This window comes from Orcinus orca, chromosome 6 (assembly GCF_937001465.1).
Source record: "Orcinus orca chromosome 6, mOrcOrc1.1, whole genome shotgun sequence".
NCBI classification, from domain to species: domain Eukaryota; kingdom Metazoa; phylum Chordata; class Mammalia; order Artiodactyla; family Delphinidae; genus Orcinus; species Orcinus orca.
In genome coordinates, this window is record NC_064564.1 from 69,377,076 (window position 1) to 69,399,783 (window position 22,708).

Below are 22,708 nucleotides of genomic sequence, written 5' to 3' on the forward strand. Positions count from 1 at the left end.
TTCCTTGCAATTTTTCTGCATTAACAAAGTGCAATGGAGATATGGATATTTCAAAAGTCATTTCATTCAGATTCATAAAGCATTATATGGTTCTAACTTTTCAAGGAAATTAAACTTAATATCCAAATATTTGGTTTGGGAAGACATAAAAAGTAATGTACTGGCCAGGAGGTAGAAGATTAGAGGAAATTAGTCTGGGAGTACTAACCTGCTAGTAGTGTTTCTCAACTGCGGGTGATTTTGCCCCCAGGGGATATTTAGCAAATTCTGGAGACATTTTTGCTTGCCACAACTAGAAGAAGTGGTGCTACTGGCATCTAGTAGGTAGACGCCAGGAACGCTGCTAAACATCCTACAATGCTCAGGAGGGTCCTACCTTTCCCAACAAAGAATTATCCAGTCCAAAATGTCAATACAATGGGCCCTCTTTATCTGTGGAACCCACAGATATGGAGGGTCAACTGTACTACGTCATTTTATATAAGGGACTTGAGCATCCACGGATTTTGGTATCCCTGAGGGGTCCTGGCATCAATCCCCTGTGGATACTGAGTGCAGACTGTGGTGTTGAGGCCTAGAGTGCCTATGCTAAAGGCAGTGAGCAGAGTAAAAATTCACATATAGCAATTGAGAATCTGGCCATGTAAGCTGCGGTCTCCAAGTCTTCCTTTTCTCAGTGGAACCACACCATCATGCTTAAGTGACAGGGTAATAAAAATGCCATTTCTGAGCCAGAAACCACTAAATACTTTTCTACATACACTATCACAGTGAGCCATTCTTTACTATGAGCAAAAAAACACTGGAGGTTTCTGAAATAACGTGTCCCGGTGAACTTTTAAATGGACAAAACTTTGATATTATTACTCTATCTATTAATTAGGATACAATGACTTCTTTGTTCTGGTTTCACTGCTGCAAACTCTAGGCCCAATTACTGACTAATGGTGCCGTGAAAAATAATTGCACCTATGTGCCAAGACTTCCACACACTATGTGTTTTTCTTCACCAGATAGATAGTCTACCTGGCTATTGAAACTGAAGAACTCTGCTAATTCCCATTACCGTATTGCCCCCTCTCACATGAAGCATGAAGTTTTTGCCTTAAGAGCTGAGTCAATCCCCTAGAAGCACATAATTAAACACAGATTCCCATACTTAAAAGCAGCAGAGGGTAAGCGTCCTGCTGTCTGAAGCAGTCAAAAAGATGCAACATCAGCTAAGGCTGAGAGGCAGGAGAGAAAAGCAGTAGGATCAACTCAGAGATGAACTTTAAGAGAGAGAAGTTCTCATGAAGTTACTCAGAGTATGAAAGTAATTGAGCTAGCGAATCAACTTTTCCCGGCATGGAGCAGGGGAAGAAGAAGACAGTGAAGTGGAACAGGTCCTTCTGGACAGGTTTAACTGGAAAGCTCTCCTGATGACACTGTCAGCATTAAGACGGAGACCCAAGGAGCTTCTCGTACCAAATCTGTTGAGAAATACCATTTGTTAGAGAACACACAAAGGATAACAATGTAAGCGTTCCTCATTCTGTTTTCCAAGAATGTATGGCAGATGAGAGTTTCTCTTGCTTTTTCACTTACCAAAGAGTTATTTTTATATCTGCTCTTTTCCCCTCCTAACTAACAAATCCATCCAATCATTCATTCAAATGATGAGCACCTATTAGATGTTAGGGCCTGTTCTATAAAGCCTGAATCCCTGTTCCATGGAGTTTATACTACCTACCTGATTTCACCTAGACTTCTTCTCAGGTTGCAGCTGTTTTAAACAGCTACCCAAATGCTTTGTTCAAATAAAATGACAACATGAAGAAAAGCAAAGTGCATGCCAGAGTTCATGCGAAATACCAGGCCAACTGACACGTCGTACGTAGCATAACTCAATTTTACAGGCTTGGTTTGTTGACGTGGCTAAGTTATAATGTGTTTTTTTTCTCATAATCCGAAACTCTTCATAACTCCTTCTGGCTTCTCCCCCTAAATAGTCAGATTTCCACAGCTGATCTTATCTCTGCTTTTGTAACCTGTCCCCACAGACATTAACCTGCACATTCTTCCACTGTCTCCCGTCACTACTCCTCTTCATACTGGTCCCACATTCCAGGTCTACCTGTTCACACACCCCAGAGAGGGAATTTGACCTGGGGAAGATGCAACCGTCAGACTGAAAGATGGATTTATTCTTTCATTCAGTATTTATTACGAACCTACCATGTGGCAAACACTGCTAGGGGCAAATCAAAATGGACAGAGAGCCTACCTGGGTAGAACTTGTGAACTATAGGAGACAGACAAAGGATGCATATATAAAAGCAACTGTGATAAGTGCTGTGAGAGTAGAAGACAGGATTATGCCAGGGCAGAGCAGGGATCCCACCTGGGCTGAGCGCAGGGAGTGTTCTGCCAGGGTGCTGTATTTGAGGAGTCCACTGGGCTAAGGGCAGGTGGCAGGGAGACTGGGATGGCAGAAATTCTAGGCAGAGAAATTCTAGGCATATGTGAAACCTGCCACTTTTAGGAACTGAAAAGAGCTTTGCATGATAAAGAAAACACGAACCCAGGCAGAGAAGGGACCAAGCCCCAATCACACAGGGCCCTGGGAGTCAGGTCTGTGGTTCTCAAGCGCATCAGGTAGCTGCTGAAGGGTCTAAACACGGGAGTGAAATGATGAGATTTGCATCTTAGCAAGGCTGATCTGGCTAGATGCTAGAGTATGTATTAAAATTCTCTTCGGCGGCCTCCATTAGGTTTTCCATGGACTGTTCAAGTCCCTGTGAATTTTTCTTGTGGTATTACAAATTCCTTTGCACTGTGTGAGTTTTACTTACTCAACTAGATAAGTGCTAGCCATAGTGTTAAAACCACCAGAACTTAGAGCCTGCCTGCATTTGGCGGCAGCCTGTGGCCCACATCTTCCCCCCTAAACTATTCAAGAGGAAACTGAGAAGGCCTGACAAGTCTCAGCTCCTCTGGGCAGAGCTAGAGACAGGGATCAGTCTTTGTACTCATCCTCTGGGGCTCTATCTATGACCTCATTCTGCTAATAAAAAAGAAAATATTTTTCTTTAAACTAATGGATGACTCACTGCAGAGAAAAATGATGGGATTTCCTTTTGAGAAGTATGATAAATCTAATCTGGGAGGAACAGGGGTGGCATGGGTGAGGGCAGGAAGAAAGAAGAGAGGATATTTCAGGGAATGCAGGCTCTGATTTAGCATGTTGAGATGCAGAGCACAAACTTGCTCCATATTTGAAACTCGAATGGGCACAGCAGGCACTGAAAATCTCTGTGTAGCAAAGACAATGTTGACCCTGGCAGCCAGCAAGTGTCTTCGTGGAGGAGAGAGGGAAGAATGGGTGGCATGCTATTGCCAACCCATAGTGTGCTCCCAGCCCCAGCCCCTACTTCTCTGCCCACGCTGACCAGGGCCTGAGTTACCCAAGGGAAGGCTAAAGACAAAGGAGAGGGTCTGGGAGAATGTAAGCAATACACTCTGAAAATTCAAGACTTCTACCTACTACATGGTCTCTGACAAGCTGAACTTCAGATCGGCTTGCCTCTAGTCACCTGAGTGCTCTGTCTACCTGCCTGACAAGGATCTTGCTGCAGGTGACCCCTGTTGCCTGAGGTGCATACCACCTTTAGAACTCAGTCAGACAGTTGCTACCTACTAGTTACTAACCTCAAGTGTCAGCACACATCAGATGAACTATTTAATAAGTGTCAGGGGTCTAGCTGGCTCCAAAACTCTCTTAGCTTCCACTGTCCAAATCTGGGATAATTTGGGCATCAAAATAATATGATTAATGATAGTAGCAGATTTCAATCCACTGAATAAATCAGGTATCTGTGAGTCCATAATGCTATAATATATAATATAGTGCCAATTTATAGTTCAATAAATAAAGAAAGAATCCTGGAAACAGAAAATCACCATTTAACAACGATTATTAACAGTAGCTGACTCAGGCAGGAATCATCAACGGCTGCTAAGTCTAGTGTGTAGAGATTTCCTACTGAAGAACAGGATGTTGGTGTGGCCTCAGAACGCCTCCCACAGAATACGTGTCAATCACAAAGAGAAAAATGGTGATGGTATGGTGCAGAAAGCTGACCAAGAACCACGTGGACCCGGTGATCAAGGCTACCAACACGTGCCCCTGAGGTCATATTCTGAGAAGAGCACAGTTTCATTTCTCTTAGGTTTCCACCCGGAAGGCATGCCTGAATCTGGAAATGTTCATGGATCCTACCTGAAAGACATCCTACAGAAGGACAGGTCTCTCTTTTTTTTTAGGCTGCACCATGTGGCTTGTAGGATCTTAGTTCCCCGACCAGGGATCGAACCCAGGCCGCCGGCAGTTGAAGCGCGGAGTCCTCATCACTGGACCGCCAGGGAATTCCCAGGTCTCTATTTTTATTTTATTTTTTTACTAGATCTTTATTGGAGTATAATTGCTTCACAATACTGTGTTAGTTTCTGTTGTACACCAAAGTGAATCAGCCATATGCATACATATGTCCCCATATCCCCTCCCTCTTTTTTTTTTTTAAACATCTTTATTGGAGTATAATTGCTTTACAATGGTGTGTTAGTTTCTGCTTTATAACAAAGTGAATCAGTTATACATATACATATGTTCCCATATCTCTTCCCTCTTGCGTCTCCCTCCCTCCCACCCTCCCTCCCACCCCTCTAGGTGGTCACAAAGCACCGAGCTGATCTCCCTGTGCTATGCGGCTGCTTCCCACTAGCTATATACCTTACGTTTGGTAGTGTATATATGTCCATGCCACTTTCTCACTTTGTCACAGCTTACCCTTCTCCCTCCCCATATCCTCAAGTCCATTCTCTAGTAGGTCTGTGTCTTTACTCCCATCTTACCCCTAGGTACTTCATGACCTTTTTTTTTTTCTCTTAGTCCACATATATGTTAGCATACGGTATTTGTTTTTCTCCTTCTGACTTACTTCACTCTGTATGACAGACTCTAGGTCCATCCACCTCACTACAAATAACTCAATTTCGTTTCTTTTTATGGCTGAGTAATATTCCATTGTATATATGTGCCACATCTTCTTTATCCATTCATCTGTTGATGGACACTTAGGTTGCTTCCATGTCCTGGCTATTGTAAACAGAGCTGCAGTGAACATTGTGGTACACGACTCTTTTTGAATTATGGTTTTCTCAGGGTATATGCCCAGTAGTGGGATCGCTGGGTCATATGGTAGTTCTATTTGTAGTTTTTTAAGGAACCTCCATACTGTTCTCCATAGTGGCTGTACTAATTCACATTCCCACCAGCAGTGCAAGTGTTCTCTTTTCTCCACACCCTCTCCAGCATTTATTGTTTCTAGATTTTTTGATGATGGCCATTCTGAGTGGTATCAGATGATATCTCATTGTAGTTTTGATTTGCATTTCTCTAATGATAAATGATGTTGAGCGTTCTTTCATATGTTTGTTGGCAATCTGTATATCTTCTCTGGAGAAATGTCTATTTAGGTCTTCTGCCCATTTTTGGATTGGGTTGTTTGTTTGTTTGTTACTGAGCTGCATGAGCTGCTTGTAAATTTTCGAGATTAATCCTTTGTCAGTTGCTTCATTTGCAAATATTTTCTCCCATTCATACACCATGATCAAGTTGGGTTTATTCCAGGAATGCAAGGATTCTTCAATATACACAAATCAATCAATGTGATACACCATATTAACAAATTGAAGGAGAAAAACCATACGATCATCTCAATAGATGCAGAGAAAGCTTTAGACAAAATTCAACACCCATTTATGATTAAAAAAAAACCTGCAGAAAGTCGGCATAGAGGGAACTTTCCTCAACATAATAAAGGCCATATATGACAAACCCACAGCCAACATTGTCCTCAGTGGTGAAAAACTGAAACCATTTCCACTAAGATCAGGAACAAGACAAGGCTGCCCACTCTCACCACTCTTATTCAACATAGTTTTGGAAGTTTTAGCCACAGCAATCAGAGAAGAAAAAGAAAGAAAAGGAATCCAAATCGGAAAAGAAGAAGTAAAGCTGTCACTGTTTGCAGACGACATGATACTATACATAGAGAATCCTAAAGATGCTACCAGAAAACTACTAGAGCTAATCAATGAATTTGGTAAAGTAGCAGGATACAAAATTAATGCATAGAAATCCCCTCCCTCTTGAGTCTCCCTCCCACCCTCCCTATCCCACCCCTCTAGGTCATCGCAAAGCACCAAGCTGATCTCCCTGTGCTATGCGGCTGCTTCCCACTATCTATTTAACATTTGGTGGTGTATATAGGTCCACGCCACTCTCTCACTTTGCCCCAGCTTCCCACTCCCCCCACCCGTGTCCTCAAGTCTATCCTCTATGTCTGCATCTTTATTCCTGCCCTGAAAGTAGGTTCATCAGTACCATTTTTTCTTTTTAGATTCCATATATATTTTTTTAAATCTGTCAAGGTCATCAAAGAAAGGAAAGGCTAAGAACTGTTTCAGATCAAAGGCGATTAAAGAGATATGACAAATGCATGTCTTTATACACATACACACACACACACACAAGCACATATATACATGCAAAAAGAGACAGAGCAAATGTGGCAAAATATTAACCACTGGGGAATCTGAATCTGGATGAAGGATGCATGAGAGTTCTTTTATAAATTTTCTCTAAGTTTGAAATTATTTCAAAATAAATTACATAGATAGAGATGATAATAACCTCCTCTACTTGTGCCTCCAGTACCTTTGGGGTACATGAGAGCAGTCAGTGTGAGTCACCAGGGAGCACAGCCAACACTCTGCTGCTTGCTCATATGCAAATTAAGCGGCCTGTTTTTTATCAAGCCTAATGTCTCTGCTCTCCTATATTACATATTCTTTGAGGAATACCTGGAAACTTATAGAGCTCCTCAAATATTAATTTTGCAGATTGGTTGCCAGAAGCCCCATTATAGAAAACAAAGTCCAAAAGTTCCTTTCTGTTGCATTAAAAGTCTTCAACAATTTTGCCCCAATCCAGCACTTCCCAGTTTCCTCCCTCCGCCCACCACCCCAACTCCGAATCTCAACCAACCAAGCAACCTTAAGCCTATCTGCCTTTGCTCACTCTGTTCCCTCTACCTGGCATGCCCTTCCCCAGCTTCTTCCATCTGTCAGAATTAGCTGCTTTCCCCTTAGGGGCCCAACCCAAATATCCCATCCTTTGTAGAGTCTTCCCTTATCCCTAACTGCTCTGTCCTGGAAAGAACTGGTCACCTTCTTCCCTCCATTCTCCTAGCACTCTTTGCTAACGCGTACTGACCTGTGTTGTGACTGCCAGGCGCATGCCTGTCTTCCCCCAGCAGACTGCAGGTGTGCTGTGGGGCAGAAGCCAAGTAGTACTTTTCTATCTTTCAGTGCACAGCATGGTGCTTGGCACACAGCATGCTCGGTATTCGGTGAAATGAAAAACCCCATGTCTAGGCATGCACCAGTTAATTAAGTATGGTGGAGGAAGAGCTGTAGTGATTAAAATCAGGCACTCTGGGACCAGACTGCCTGGGTTCGAATCCTGCCACTGCCACTTTCCAGCCATTGGCAAGTCAGATTCTGTTCCAGCTGTATAACTGGGAAAATAAGAGACCTGCTTCAGTGTTTCTGTGGAGTACTTAGAGCTATGTCGGCAGACTACTATTATTATTTACTATTATTGGACCACCCTCTGTTGTTTGGTGAAGCACACACTGGCATCCAGATAGTCCAGAACTCCTCTCCCTCCACCCTGCTTTTTCTCCCCCTACCCCCACAAAGCTAGGGTTTGAGGTATTTGTGATGCTTTTCAAAATCGAGTTTGCTAAACATCTAAATTGGTTTCTGCTGGCTGAGGGAGATGCTGGCTGGGCCCTGCAGAGGATGTTCATGTGTATGTGTGTGCACACTAGGGCTCAGGGGAGTGGAGTATGGGTGCTGGTTAGGTATACAGGGAGCCCTAGTCCAGCATCAATTATGCATAGGAAGGAAGTAAAATAAAAAGTAAAAGTGGAAAAACTTCCCCAATCTTTAAAAGTATATTACGACCAAGTTAAGATATTTTCTTCTCACAATAAGAGGACAAAGGCAGGCACTAATTTTTATCAACAATCTCATTCTTCTATCTCTACTGAAGTCATAAGAGTAGAGCATTCTTTAACACACTGTGCAGAGACGTGTGCTTTAGAACCACTGACTGCATTTCCATGCAGTCATCCAGAATGGCTTGCCTAAACTTGGGGGCGGGGGGCGGTATAATTTTTTCATGAAACAAGTCCAGGAGCCATAAATACTTCCTAGTTCACAGACAAGCAATGGGCAACAAGGGTCTGGAATTGCACACTCAGTGACAAGGTTTGTACGCATAAAATGAGGGGACTGGTGGAACTCGATGATTTCCAAAGGTTGCTTCCAGACCATGACCCTTTCACTATACTTCACACAAAATTCCATAACATCGCATGCTATGTGAGCAAGTGAAGGAAGAAATTAATTAGAGCAGTTGTCAGACTAGAGGAACTCATACAGAGCCCTGGGCCTTGCTCTCTGCCCACTCCATTGGGCAGCACTTTCCAGCTGCATGGTAACAAGGGGCACAACTTAACAATCCCCAAATGCAGCTTCCTTTTGCTGTATCGTCAGTCCTATCCTGGGCAGGCCTTAGAAGTCCAGAAGCCAGGCTGCAGGTGAGCAGTGAGAGGGAAGAAAGTGGAAAGGGTTACAGTTCCTGGGAATGGAATGGGCAATGTGTTAATAAAGGACACATTGTAGTAAGGAGGACGTGACATTACAGAGGCCGGGAGGGTCACATAATGGCCCTCTTCTCCAGTGTTCAGTGCCAACTAGAAGATGCAGCGACTCTACCCAAAATCTGTCTCGTAATAGTCAAGATACCACGGGCATTTCAGTACTTGTTCTCACCAGCCTCAGCAGAGCTGCCTTCTAATGTCCACTGTCTAATTTAAAGACTTACTGATGAACTAGAGCCTAAATTTGTCATGCACGCACAGATGGGACACAGCTTGGGGACTAAATGCTGTTTTCCAAACTTTCTTCAAAAATAACAAGTTGAGGGCTTCCCTGGTGGCGCAGTGGTTGAGAGTCCGCCTGCCGATGCAGGGGACACGGGTTCGTGCCCCAGTCCGGGAAGATCCCACATGCTGCAGAGCGGCTGGGCCCATGAGTCATGGCCGCTGGACCTGCGCGTCCGGAGCCTGTGCTCCGCAACCGGAGAGGCCACCAACAGTGAGAGGCCCGCATACCGCAAAAACAAAAAACCAAAACCAAAAAAAAAAAAAATAACACGTTGCTCTAAGCATACACAGGAAATGTGCCAAAGAGTAATTTTGTGAAAAGCAGAGAAGCAGCACAAGCTAGGACTTTGGGACAGAAAGGCTTTTCTAACAAAGCATTACAGTTTTTTTTTTTTTCTTTTCTGGGGGGTGGGGCTCAAGTAATTATATGAATCCCAGTCCTTATTTTGTTTTACAGTATTTACATAAGAAAAAGAAACCGGCTTTAAGGCACACTGAGCAGCTCCCTATTAGAAAAACAGAGCTCAAAACAAATGACCAAAAACGGATTTACTAACAAGAAAGGAAATTCTGTGATTTAAGTTAGCCATAAACTCAACAACTCAGACCTTAACATATACATACAACCTCACACTCCCACGACAATGACATCTTTATGTTAGAGCCACGGGCTAAAGCTGAAACTGTCACTGAACCAAAAATCCAGGACTGAGTTATTCTTTCCAGCCTGTAAGAAAAGCAAATATTTTTTATAACATAGAGAGCTTGAGTTTATATTTCACCAACCCCCATCCAAATGTCACACTCTCCTCTATTTTTCTTTTTTTGGGCTTTCTTACTTACCCACCCAGAAACAAAATAACTGTAATTTTCAGCAAGCAGGAAGCCAAGTCTCAGGCCCACTTCCCTCAGCATTAAAGGGCCTGCACACGTTAGCAGGCAAAGAGCCCAGGAGCTGCTGCAGAGCATTTATTTATACCCATTTGGAATTTCCTGACCAACTAACAGCCTGCTGGCCACGGGGTTTAATTCCAGGACTCTCGGCGTCAGTGAGACAGCAAAAACTACCAATGAACGAAACTGCTAGCAAGGATCTTAACCCAGAGGTAAAGACAGACCTCTCACATGCCCCTTCCAATTTTTCAAACAAACTATGCTCATATCCTTCAGACACATGAAGTGCTAACCTAGAAATACAGCTATAAATCTGCTAATTCTAGGAAGAACACAGACTGAAAGGCGGCAAATGTGTCATTCTTCCTGCTGACTTAGTCCCTCCCCCAAACCCTCCAGTGCTGAGAAAAGTTCCCTGTCACAATCTGAGCCATAGCGCAGGGCTGTTCTATGAAGGAAATGATTCAGTGTTATGCTGAACCCAGGCTGGGCTTGAGGCAAGTGATTTCTTTTCTTGGTTTATTCTTATTTAATGCAACATGTAATCTGAAGGCTAAAAACACTCCCATTTGTAAACCACAGACCCAACCCTTTTTTTTTTCATAGTTCCTTAAACATTTTATTCCAATTAGATCATGTGACTTTCAAAGACACAGAATTAGTTCCCAAACAAATGCATTCTGGTTTAGGGGGATAATATTTTTGAGCGACATTTTGTTTCTGTTTTAAACGTTTACTAAGAATGAGATGTCTCTCTAATGGTTTAAATTCACCACCAAAAAAAAAGAGGGAAAAAAGGGTTCTTTTAAATCTGTTCTTCACTTGTGCCTAAGTATATTGGGTAAATGTGACTGACTCTAGTGGAATAAAGTTTAATTGAACTCTTCTACAGGGCAAGTAAGAAAAGCTAGTTCTAAACAGTAAAACAGAGATTAACAAAGATTAAGGATGACTCTAAATGGCCTGTTTTGTAAAATTCAAAATGGGACAGCTATGTGGAGAGAGGCAGAGTTTTACAAGAACCCCTGGATTTGCAGAGTCTAACTGGTCCACCTTAGTGCTGGCACACACCCTACCTCACTCCACTCACGTTCTCGTGGCTGAGTGCTTTAAAAGTGACTATCTTTGAAACAGACATTTTCCTGCGTGAAGCTACAAAGATCAAACTTTTTAAGATGACGTGGAATTCATTTGGGCTTGTTTTACGCCAAATAAACTGATTCAAAGAGAAATAACAAACTAATAAAGAGCAAAGCTTCAAGTGCCAGATACTTTGAAATATAGGATCCAAAAACTTCCAAGTTATTTCACCCAACGACACCACATTAGGTAAGAGATTTGAGTTAGATCAATTTTTTCCTTGTTTTTGGACTTTCAACTTTTTTGAGATATTTATGTACCATAAAATTCACCTGTTTTAAGTGTACAGTTTGATGAGTTTTAGTTAATGTATATCGTTATGCATCCATCCCCACAATCCAGTTTTAGAAAACATCCATCATTCAAAACACTTCCTTAGGCTTTTTTTTTTTTTTTTTTTTTGCGGTACGCGGGCCTCTCACTGTTGTGGCCTCTCTCGTTGCGGAGCACAGGCTCCGGATGCGCAGGCTCAGTGTCCATGGCTCACGGGCCTAGCCGCTCCACGGCATGTGGGATCTTCCCAGACCAGGGCACGAACCCGTGTTCCCTGCATCGGCAGGCGGACTCTCAACCACTGCACCACCAGCGAAGCCCCTTAGGCTTGTTTTATCATTTGCTTTTAAGAGAGAAATTTTCTCCTCTGTACTTCTGAGAATATTCTGGTATTATTTAGTCACATTATTATATTCCAAAGTAAGTATCAATATCAAAAGACTCGTTCTTAAGAATTAAACTGAGGAAAGCATCTGAATGTAGTGTTCCTTAATCCTGGAAAAAAATTCTGCTAAATTTTTATTTTATAAATATGAATATAGTTTATTCTACAAAAAGGTTGAAGGTTGTTATTTTGTCTGTGTGCTTCTATGAAGGCAAGGTCTAACAGAAAAAGTCACTGTATGCAAGTAAATGTCTAGTCCTTTATCAAGGATGACAAAAGTTGGGATGGGAGAAGAATTAAAAATAGGAGCTTCCTCTGACTGGAGAGCGTCAGTCACAACGGTTCCCACTGTCGGGAGAAAGACACACCTCTCTGCCTCTACTCTTCTTTAATTTATGTACAGAAGAAGCCACCAAATGAGATCTGGGAGGATGAAGATGTGCTCAAGACCTTTCCTCAGATAGGTGAGGAGTAGCCAGGAAAGGTGACTCCTTGTGAGAGGGGAAATGGGCTGTAGGCAAAGGCTTCTGTGACACCAGGCTGGCAGACAGTGCCCCAACGGTCCTTCTTCCCTGGATGGTGGCTGCAGGACTTTGAGATGGCAACCAAGCATATCAGTAGCTACAGTTCTGCTGACTCGTCCCCCCATCCCCACCCCCAATGAATCAGAATCTCTTGTGGTGGGGACACAGATGAGTCTCTGCCACAGCGAGGGATGAGAACCTCGGCTCTAAACTAAGCAAACTCTGCAACTCTTAAGTGTGTTCTTCACCTTGGCTTCAAGGAAGCTGACAGCCAAACTGGGGGCAGCCCCTTAAGCAATTCAAGTAGGCTCAAGGTTCAGATCACAAGTTCAACTACCGTCAGAGTCCAGGTTAATGATGGAAAGGAAGGGGTTCAGAGGGATTTGGGGGTGACCAGAAGGCACCTGTCCTCTCCAGATGACTGTGGCCCTGTGGAAGTACACATCCAGTGATCCAGATCTTTTGATTTTTCAAGATAAGCTGCAGAAATTGGTTTTTTTTTTTTTAGAAATTGGTATTTTTATATGAAATTATCTAATGTAAAAAATCCTGGCAATTAATTCAAATTAAAACAAAACCTTGGGTTGGTCAAACTGAACACGCTCCCAGGTCTCGGTATGACACCAAGCAAGGACTTCATGGTATCCATCTGGGATGCAGTTTCATTCCTGTTTCCATCCCTTTCCTTTTCCCATTTTCCAGGTGGCCAACTTTTTTTTCTTCTCATTTAAAATTGCTAGAGTCCTTGTTGAAACAAATTGAAGACAAAGACAACAACCAAAACAACAGCCTAAGATCCCTACCACCATTTCTCTCGCAGGTAATCTTCATAGCAAAAACCCTACCTGTAAGTCTGCATCCTGAAAAGAGACAGGTTGAAAGCAAGATGCTCTGCTGTCATGCTCATGAAGGACCTGTGTTGAGACTTCCCCTCAACCCTTAAAGAATTCAAATACCTTATCACGTTACATCACCCATCCTCTCCTCTCAGACTTGAGACGGGATATGACACCAAAACCTGGGTGTCTAAGGGAACTGCAGTGACGGAGAAAAGTGGGCACAGTTCCCTTCCTCACCACCAGGGCTCCTTCTCTACCAACCTCCCTCATAGCCCAAGGAGGCTGACAGGACTTGAAGGGGATTAGAAGGACAGGACAGGTCCAGCAAGGGCTTACAGTTCTTTCCCATCCTGTTAGGTGCGGACAGCATTGGGTGCTGGAAGAGCACTCCTCTTTACCTGCCTGGATTAGAAGGATCTGCGCCTAAAACTGAACATCAGGGAGATTTTCCAAGAAGAGGCCACAACCAACACCAAAAGGGTGTGCCCCAGCGGAGGTGTGAGGTTCCAGCTGGGAAACTGAAATCAGGAAGAGGATGCTGTGGATGATGGGCCTATCTTGAAAGGCCAGAAAAGAATCCTCTGTCTTTGTTCAACCTTACTCAACAAAGTGCATTCCCCCAAACACATTTGAGGTTTAACACTGGAGTCACACTGAATTTCTGCGGGTTGGGTTTTTTTCATGGTCTGGGTTGACTCATGATTATTACTTTCATTAAGTTTAAACTAAAGACTTTCTCACAATATATTTTCATCTGAGATTTGAAATCAACATTTAAAAAAGCCAAATGACAAAATGAACTGGGGCATGAAACTAAAGGATTTAAAACTTTAACTGAGATTACCAAAGAGACTATAAAGGCTGTAAATGATGAAGCAGTAAGGACAGTTTATTTCCTCCCGTGATAGATCTGTAGAGACCTTCCCCAAAAAACCGTGGGTGAGAAGGAAGGTAAACCAATGGCCATACTCCCACCTTAGAGGTCACCAGCTCAGGTTCTCATCCACGGGTTCAACCAGTCCACCAGACCAGACTAGATAATAAGCAAGAGGAACTGACTGGAGCTCCCCCACCTCTCTCTGCTTGGATTGTTAACAAGCTGGGAAAGGAGCAAAGAGGCCATGGGAGCTAGAAAGAGCTTTCCAAATGGCCTCCAATAATACTCCTCTCTGGATAACCACATCGTACCTGGTCTCCTCTCCCTGGAACTCAAGGCATTTAACAGACAACACCATTTTAAGCCTACCTTAGAGCACGTGACGGAGAGAAAGTATACACTACAACTTCCACTTAGATGTGAGGTACGAGGAGGAAGAATCCAAGTATGTGTGACAGAGTGAAAGCCACCTGTTCATGCAGGGGAAATATCCAGGTAAACAGGCTGGGAGAAAATTGCCAAGAGTATGACAATTTAAGATTGGCAACTGGTAGGGCTCAATTCAACCCCACAGATTCCTAAGCAGGCACTGTGCCTGCGTCTTGCTCTGTATTAGATGCCCAGCGTTAAGGCAGCACCAAGGAGGTGGGCTGCAAACATTTGTTGGTTGAACACTGAGCCTGTTGGCTATGCTGGGTACTACACAAGCCACAATGGGCATACCAAGATGAAGACAACATGAATCCTGCTTCTTAAGACCTCAGAGATTACAGATTAATGAGACACACAACTACAACGCTTACATAAAAGCAAGTGATGGCAACTATTTAACAGAATACAAAGCTCTCCAGGAATAAAGAAGAGGAATGGGCGAATTCCCACTGGGAGTATCTGAGAACACGTGTTGGAAGACGTAAGAGAGGAAGCAGGACTTGAAGCATAAGAAGCGCTCACATAAACGGATACAGGAAAGACATTCAAGTAAAGAGAACAGCGCTTTGCGCAAAGCCTACAGGGCAGGTGGGAGTGGGGGAGCAGCAGCTGGGGTGGCGGAGAAGCCCCTGCTTCTTTCACACCTCTTTGGACAGAGCAGGTCTCTTACTACCTGGGGCCACGGAGAACTGGGAAAGCCAACTGTGATTTTTGCAGGCATTATGACTGAAGAAACAGAAATAGACTACGATTTCTGTCAAAATAAGGCCCAAAACAAAGGCTCAGAATAAAGAGCAGAAAGCAGAGATTAACGTTAATGAAAGCTGAAATGTTTGGAGAGACAGAGAAAATAACAAAAGTATAGGAAGCTCAATGACCCTTAATCTTGCAAGCCATCCTTAACAAAACAAAATCAAAAAGTAGTGAGAATAAGGCAGAGACAGACCCACTTTCACAGAACCTCAGGGTTGGTCCTTCCACAAAGAACGGAAACAGGTGCCCTCTGCCTAGTAAATTTCTGTGCAGTCTTTTAAAAGTGAGCTACTGAATGAATGAACTCACTGAACTGAATTGTTTCTACTGAGTTTTGTATCATTCTTTCTGGTAGTCCAGAAACTATACCCTCACTTAAATTTACCACTATTTGGAAAGCCTACTTTTTCTGTCCAGAAAACCAAGGGATAACGTCCCAGAGGAAAAGCCCCCAGCTCTAAGCCCTCTTTACCTTTCCGGAAGCTTTTCTGTCTTGGATTTCTTCATTTAAAATCAGTATCCTGAGGTGGTGTAAGTTCCAGCACTGTCTTCCAGTTCTCAAATAATTTCCGAGCACCCCCTTTGGAGAATCCACGGCTCCTTGTGTGTGTGTGTGATGAATGAGCGTTTAGAAGGCATTGCTCAGGGCCTGCTGGGATTCCTTGCAGGACAGGCTGACAGGTAACCAACCACAGAGCTTATGATGTGACGTGACCTTTTCCCCTCACATTGCCAAACAGCTGTCCCTGAGGCAGATTTGAAAACTGTGTAAAGTGTGGTGCTAATGGAAAAATCTGGCGGCAAAGGGCTTCAGTATTTTGCAATTTTTCCCTGTAAGCTGCATTGCTGGAAGGTTTGACACGCAAACCATTCCCTCCTCCCCGACCGGCTTAGGGACTTCCAGGTCTCCACCCTGCTGTGTTATAGAAGTCAGTATACCATCGGGCTGACTCACCACGTGAAGAGGTGGAATACTGGCTAGGGGACGTGCTACATGAAGCCAGCAGGTACTTCTACCTCCTCTGCCAGGTCATGGGAAGACAAATCAGGCTTTGTCCTCACAGTTGGAGGGAACATGCCAAATGGGCTGCCTCAAAAAACACTGCCATGGGGTGGCCCTGATTTGAATAAAAAATCCCCGTCAATCAATCTGAAATGCTAGGGAAAAGGAAATAAACCAGCCGTCACTTGCTGGGTACGCTGTCTTACATGAGGGGAATACTGAGAGCAGAGGAAGAGTGAACTTTTTTCTGTTTTAGTTAGGAATGTAAGAACTGATGCACATGACTAACGATTTAAAGAGATTAAGCAGTTGGGCTTATGAATTATTAGAAATGTCACCTCTCTCTCCCTCTGTTATATTTCTAATCTTGGCATATTCTCCCCCTTTATTTCAGGAGACTTTTTTTTATTTGTGGCTGTGTTGGGTCTTCGTTGCTGTTCACGGGCTTTCTCTAGTTGCGGTGAGCAGGGGCTACTCTTCGTTGCGGTGCGCGGGCTTCTTATTGCGGTGGCTTCTCTTGTTGCGGAGCACGGGCTCTAGACGCGTGGGCTTCAGTAGTCGTAGCTCGTGGGCTCAGTAGTTGTGGTATGCAGGCTCAGTAGTTGTGGCGCACGGGCTTAGTTGCTCTGAGGCATGCCGGATCTTCCCGGATCAGGGCTCGAACCCGTGTCCCCTGCATTGGCAGGAGGATTGTTAACCACTGCGCCACGACAGAAGTCCCCTTTCAGGAGACTCTTAAATGTGCCTGCTGTACAGAAACACTCGAAATGCCTTTGCCTAATAGATAGTTGATGCAAGAAAAAGGCACTCAGAAAGTGGACAGGGAAGGGAAAATTTGGCAGGACAAGTTGAATCAATGTTTGCAAAGCTGATGGAATTTATCAACTAAACCAGATACTGTGAGATCAAATTCAGAAAATCCCATGACTATCACTTGATTCTATCCAACAGAGATCATGTCCAAAATGCAAAAGATCCCTTGGAGAGAGAACTGTTCCAATTAATAAAATCACAGAAAAAGGAGCTAAAATAAATTTAGTACTTGTGACTATTGATAGCAAATTGCTTCCATAAACTATTACTCTAGCACCAGCTCCTTTAAATAAAGGTTTATATGATGAAATGTAGCCATGTCCACAACCTCTGAACCAGCTGGTAGAAATGTCACGAACCACTCATATCTGGCTTGTCACAAACAAGACAAAGTAAGAGTACAAAGATTTAAATTTCAGGATAAGAACAAAAATCCCATGAATCCAATAATTTTTTTCTCTTGGTCCAGTTCTCCCTCATGTCTGTAGTTTTGCTTTTCATTCTGTTGGTTAGAAAAGCCTTCTGAATATTATAGAATATTATTCAATCTGAATTTTCAGCCATGGCTTGCTCCAAGAACTACTAGGATTAGAAATCTGGTCACTATTTTTAAAAATCCTCAATATAGCTACATACTTATTTTTAAGCTGTGAGATCACTTGTCCATATAGAACTGCCAGCTGAGATCACTAATGCTGTATATGTAAGTGGCTGCATATTTTAAACACTTCTCTTGTTTTCAGGCTTCATAATGAACTACAACCCAAAAGCAGAGCCAGGCTTTATCCTCTAAAACATGAATAGCATATGGAATAGAGTACACTCCAAAAATATCTAATAAGGCAGCCAAGGGAGGAAAGATAGAATCATGATTTTTTTTTTTGACTTAGAACTTCTACAACTGTATGAATGAATCTTACCAAGTCTGATTTCCTGGTTGGGTCTTATTTGAGGTTTTTTATTAAAGAAGTCTACTCAATGCCATTTTAAAATATGTTGCCAGAAAACAGCAAGAATTCATTATCTCTGTGAATTTGAGAACTATGCTAACTATTTTTCATGCCAGATCAAAGAGCCTTTTATAGAAAAGGTCCCCAAAGCAGAAACTGTGAGCTTTAGTCACTGATTTTCCTCCAAACCCATTCAAACCTTTCTCAGAAATTGCACCAAGGAGATGAACAGGAATTATCCGGGACACAGGAAGAAGGAAGCTAATGGGCTCAACTAGCCCACCCAAAGTTCTTCCAGAAAGAGGGGAAGTGTATAATCAGACACAAATGTCAATACTCACGATGGGAAGTCTGCGGGTGAGCAGGGCACAAAATATTCACGTCCTTGTAGGAAGGGCTGTTGTAATCCTTTGCCTCACTATGCAGTCTCCTAATGATAGCAACAGCTCAAGTTCTTAACATAGCCAATCTCCCTGTTGGGCTTTTATTTTGTGTTCTTTCTTTTTTGTTGGCACCCACGGTGTATCAGGGCAGCAATCGACAACTGAAGGGTACTTTGCCCAGCACTCAGGACTAGCAAGAGCCTGGATTCTATCCTTCTTACACCCAAGTCAGCTGGTACTTGCTGGGAGATAAGTCATCCTTCCTCAGCTTAGCTGGAGAGCTAATCGCCTGTCTGAAATCTGATGCTTAACCCATTATGACTCGCTCACGGTCTGAAGCAAAAATCTTCTAAGGCGAAGCTGGCTACAGCTTAAAACCAAAGCCTTGAAAGTTTATAAAACAGGCAAGCCCTGACAAAGGGAGGGACTCTTCAGAGCCTCTTGGGGGCGGGACAAATTCTGGGGTTCTGATTAACCAGACAAGCACGATTCTAAAACCCAGGGTCCCTGTTTGTAGGTGGTCTTGGCATTTTAACAGTAATGAAATTCAAATGCAAATACTTCTTACTTAAAAAAATAACTATCTTACCAAACACCATCACTATAAGAAAATAAATTATTTCATTTATAAACTTCAGTGTGAAATTAGCCTTCAAATAACTAACAACGAAGTTTCATTTCAAGTTGAAATGCATAATCTAATTAAATCCAATTAGTAAACACATCAAATAACAGGATGAAACTGCACGATATACTAAATATACAAATATGATATATATATATATATATATATATATGGTATTAGAATACGTTTGTTAATTTGGCTCTATGAAACACGTCACACGAAGAAAAAAAATAACCCCTGTCAGGAAGGACATGTTATTTGTAATCATTCTACTTTTGGGTTTTTTGTAGTTTTCTTAAATACATACTTTCCCCTTGATCTGTTTCCCCTTGATCGGATCTTCATAGACACTATACTTCTGATTTTTAATGTCAACAGAATGCCTCAAACAAAGGAAAATTACTTTCCATATTCAACTTCTGGCTTAGCCATGGTGGCAAGTCGTGTTTTGCCATCTGAAAATAAGGAAGGGAGATTGAAAGGAGAAATCAAAATCCTGGCTAGCGCTTACGTATGTTTTTATGTTAGCCAACTCTGTGTTACCCTCTCAGCTCTTCTGATAACCACTGAACACACCGCTTAGGGGAAAATGCAAAGTACAAATAGGAACACTCATTTAATCCTCTTGCAGATTGTATCAGGAGACCCTGGAAGGTCAAGAAGGGTACCCATGAATTAAAGCAGTCCCAGTTTCTAATCAGCTTACTCTCTGTCTTTGGAGTAATACAAACACAGAGGTCAGGTCTAAGACTCACCACCATGAACACACCACCTCTGCCATGCTCTGTGACATTCTTTACAGACGGTCTCAGAAAACACCAGGTCGGCTCTAGCCAAACCAGTCAGTGCAAATTGGTCTTGTCTTGTACTTGACAAACAGCACGCAATCCCTGCTGTCAGGTTCACCGCAGTGGGCTCAGAGTTCTGTTTGAGAAATCTTCCTGCCCAGAAAAAATATTTACACAACGGAGAGTGGGCTGTACTGCACTGCAGCCTTCTGACTGCTCGGCCACGAGTCTTTGGCTCTCTCTGGTTGGCCAGGTCTTATCAGTGGCCTTTGTACCTCATTTAAGATTAGCATGGAGAAAAAACCTGGAGCCAAATAACTAACCAGGGTAACAAGATTTTATGAAAGTTATTATATTAATTTAAAATGACAACCAGGGCTTCCCTGGTGGCGCAGTGGTTGAGAGTCCGCCTGCCGATGTAGGGGACACGGGTTCGTGCCCCGGTCCGGGAAGATCCCACATGCCGCGGAGCGGCTGGGCCCGTGAGCCATGGCCGCTGAGCCTGGGCGTCCGGAGCCTGTACTCTGCAATGGGAGAGGCCACAACAGTGAGAGGCCCGTGTACCGCAAAAAAAAAAAAAAAAAAAAGACAACCAAATGTTTAATGTAGTTCAATAAGTATATTAAATGAGTAAGTATGCATCTGTCTGGAAAAATTCACATGTATTTGGGCTGTGAAAGAGAACAGCAAGAGAGGGGAAAACTGTAATAAACTAGCAAAGGCAAGTATTCACAGAAATAAAAATGGTGATGGCAAGCATAAAAAGTCACTCCCTAATGCTCATCTATCCATTTCATTTAACTGTCAAAGGACAGTAATTCAATTCTTTCCCCAGCATCACAGCATCCGACAGAGCCTGGCACAATGGCACCTGAGCCGGTGTTTATTAGATCAGGAACTTATAACAGAGATAGCAAAACAAGAAGGATGGTGATTTCTCCTGACATCTGACCAGCACTTTACATTGTATTTATACGGTTATTGTTTTTTTTTTTTATTCACAACAATCCTGTGAAGAAGGTAGGACAGGTATTATTATCTTCATCTGACAAATAAGCCACTTGTTATTTGGCTTCTAAAGAGATTCTAGGCTCTAATTAAAGTTTCACAACATTAATTAGTGTTTACAGAGGCATCGATCAATACACTCAGTTTACAACATGGTGCAAAAACTTGGGGAAAAGCACACCGTCCCTATCTCTAAATTCTTCAGAAATACAGCAATTTACCCAACCAATGACCCCCATTTACTTACTACTTGGCTATATAAAAAGAGAACAGTCAGCCATGAGCAATTTATGATGTTCATAAGTCATTACATTAACAAATGACATTAGGGTACTCTTAACAATACCATAATAAAATGTTTTAAATTAATGAAAACCAAACTGGACCAGTCAATAGAAGTAGGATAAAGGATCTGGTGAAAAAGAGATAAAACTATGACAAACAATTGATAATGAGGGGGTTGCCAGTAAGAAGGAAGATGCAATCTGGAAGGGGTTCACAGGTAAGGTTGCCAGGTTTAGCAAATAAAAGTACAGGACACCCAGTTAAATCTGAATTTCAGATAAACAATGAATACTTTTATAGTATAAGAATGACCTCTATTTTATCTGGATACTCTGTCCACAAGGAGACTTCAACTTCCACTAGAATGTAAGATTCCTGAAAGCAGGGATTTTTGCCTGTTTTGTTCACTGTTCTATTCCCAGGGCCCAGAACGATGTTTGGCACGTTGTAGGTGCTCAGTAATATTTGTCATGTACTAGTTAAGTTTATGTCTTAAGCTGTGATGGTATGTACATGGGTGCTTGTTATATAAACTTTACGTATTTTGTATGTCTGAAATGTACAGTAATAAATTTACAAATTACAGCATTAACTAACTGCTCTTATAAGGGGGAGGGGGTGGGGGGAGGGATGGAGTGGGAGGTTGGGGTCAGCGGATGTAAGCTATTACATATAGAATGGATAAACAACAAGGTCCTACAGTATAGCACAGAGAACTATATTCAATATCTTGTGATAGGGACTTCCCTGGTGGCTCAGTGGGTAAGACTCCACGCTCCCAATGCAGGGGGCCCGGGTTCAACCCCTGGTCGGGAAACTAGATCCTGCATGCATGTTGCAACTAAGAGTCCACATGCAGCAATTAAGAGTCTGCATGCTGCAACTAAGGAGTCCGCACGCCGCAACTAAAGATCCCGCATGCCTCAACGAAGATCCTGCATGCTGCAACTAAGACCCGGCACAGCCAAAATAAATAAATAAATATTTTTTTAAAAATCCTGTAATAAGCCATAATGGAAAAGAATATGAAAAAAGACTGTATATATAACTGAATCACTTTGCTATACAGCAGAAATTAACACAACACTGTAAATCAACTATATTTAAAAAAAAAAAAATCAGTACCTTTTACCCAATCTAACTGAAGGACTCAATGGGGAAGTCAGAGTATAAAAAGGACTTGGAATGGTCCCTTACCCAGTTTAAACTCTAAACAGGGACGTGAACATGGGATGATCAGTCTTCAGGTGTGTTTTGCAGCCAAGGGCACAGTTTAACTAGGTGGTACTTTTCTCATCTGTCTTCTTTTGCATCTGCTTTATTCCTAAGACCATGGGAAGTGTTTCTTTTGCCAGTGCTCTGACTGCACCGTCACACAGGATTTCTTCTCATAGTCTATGGAGCCCAAAGCAGTGATTTTTCAGGGGTAGGGGTAGGGAGGGAGACCCCTTTCGGGCATAACACATCTAGGGGAAGTACAGTTTAAAAAAGCATATTTAATATTATACTTTATTTTTGGAAAATGAAAGAAAACCATATAATTTACTCCACATTTAAAACTTCCACTAAACTATCCAAATAATGTAACTTTTTCTCATGGGAAAGATCAGTAACCAGCCTTCATTAGCTTCCATAAAGCTCTCTTTATCCCATCTTAATCTGGGTTTGTAAATGTTC

General features: G+C 42.5%; 1 protein-coding gene and 1 long non-coding RNA gene across 6 annotated transcripts in view; both read right to left on the reverse strand.

The window, feature by feature from the left end:
• Positions 1-22,708, reverse strand: part of KANK1 (KN motif and ankyrin repeat domains 1) — a 190,968-nt gene that overhangs the window by 33,825 nt on the left and 134,435 nt on the right. The window lies entirely within an intron of this gene.
• On the reverse strand, positions 4,405-18,277 carry LOC125964626 (uncharacterized). The gene is made up of 2 exons (XR_007477819.1): positions 15,649-18,277; positions 4,405-5,684 (listed from the first exon to the last, which is right to left on the reverse strand). It is a non-coding gene; the product is annotated as an uncharacterized LOC125964626 (long non-coding RNA).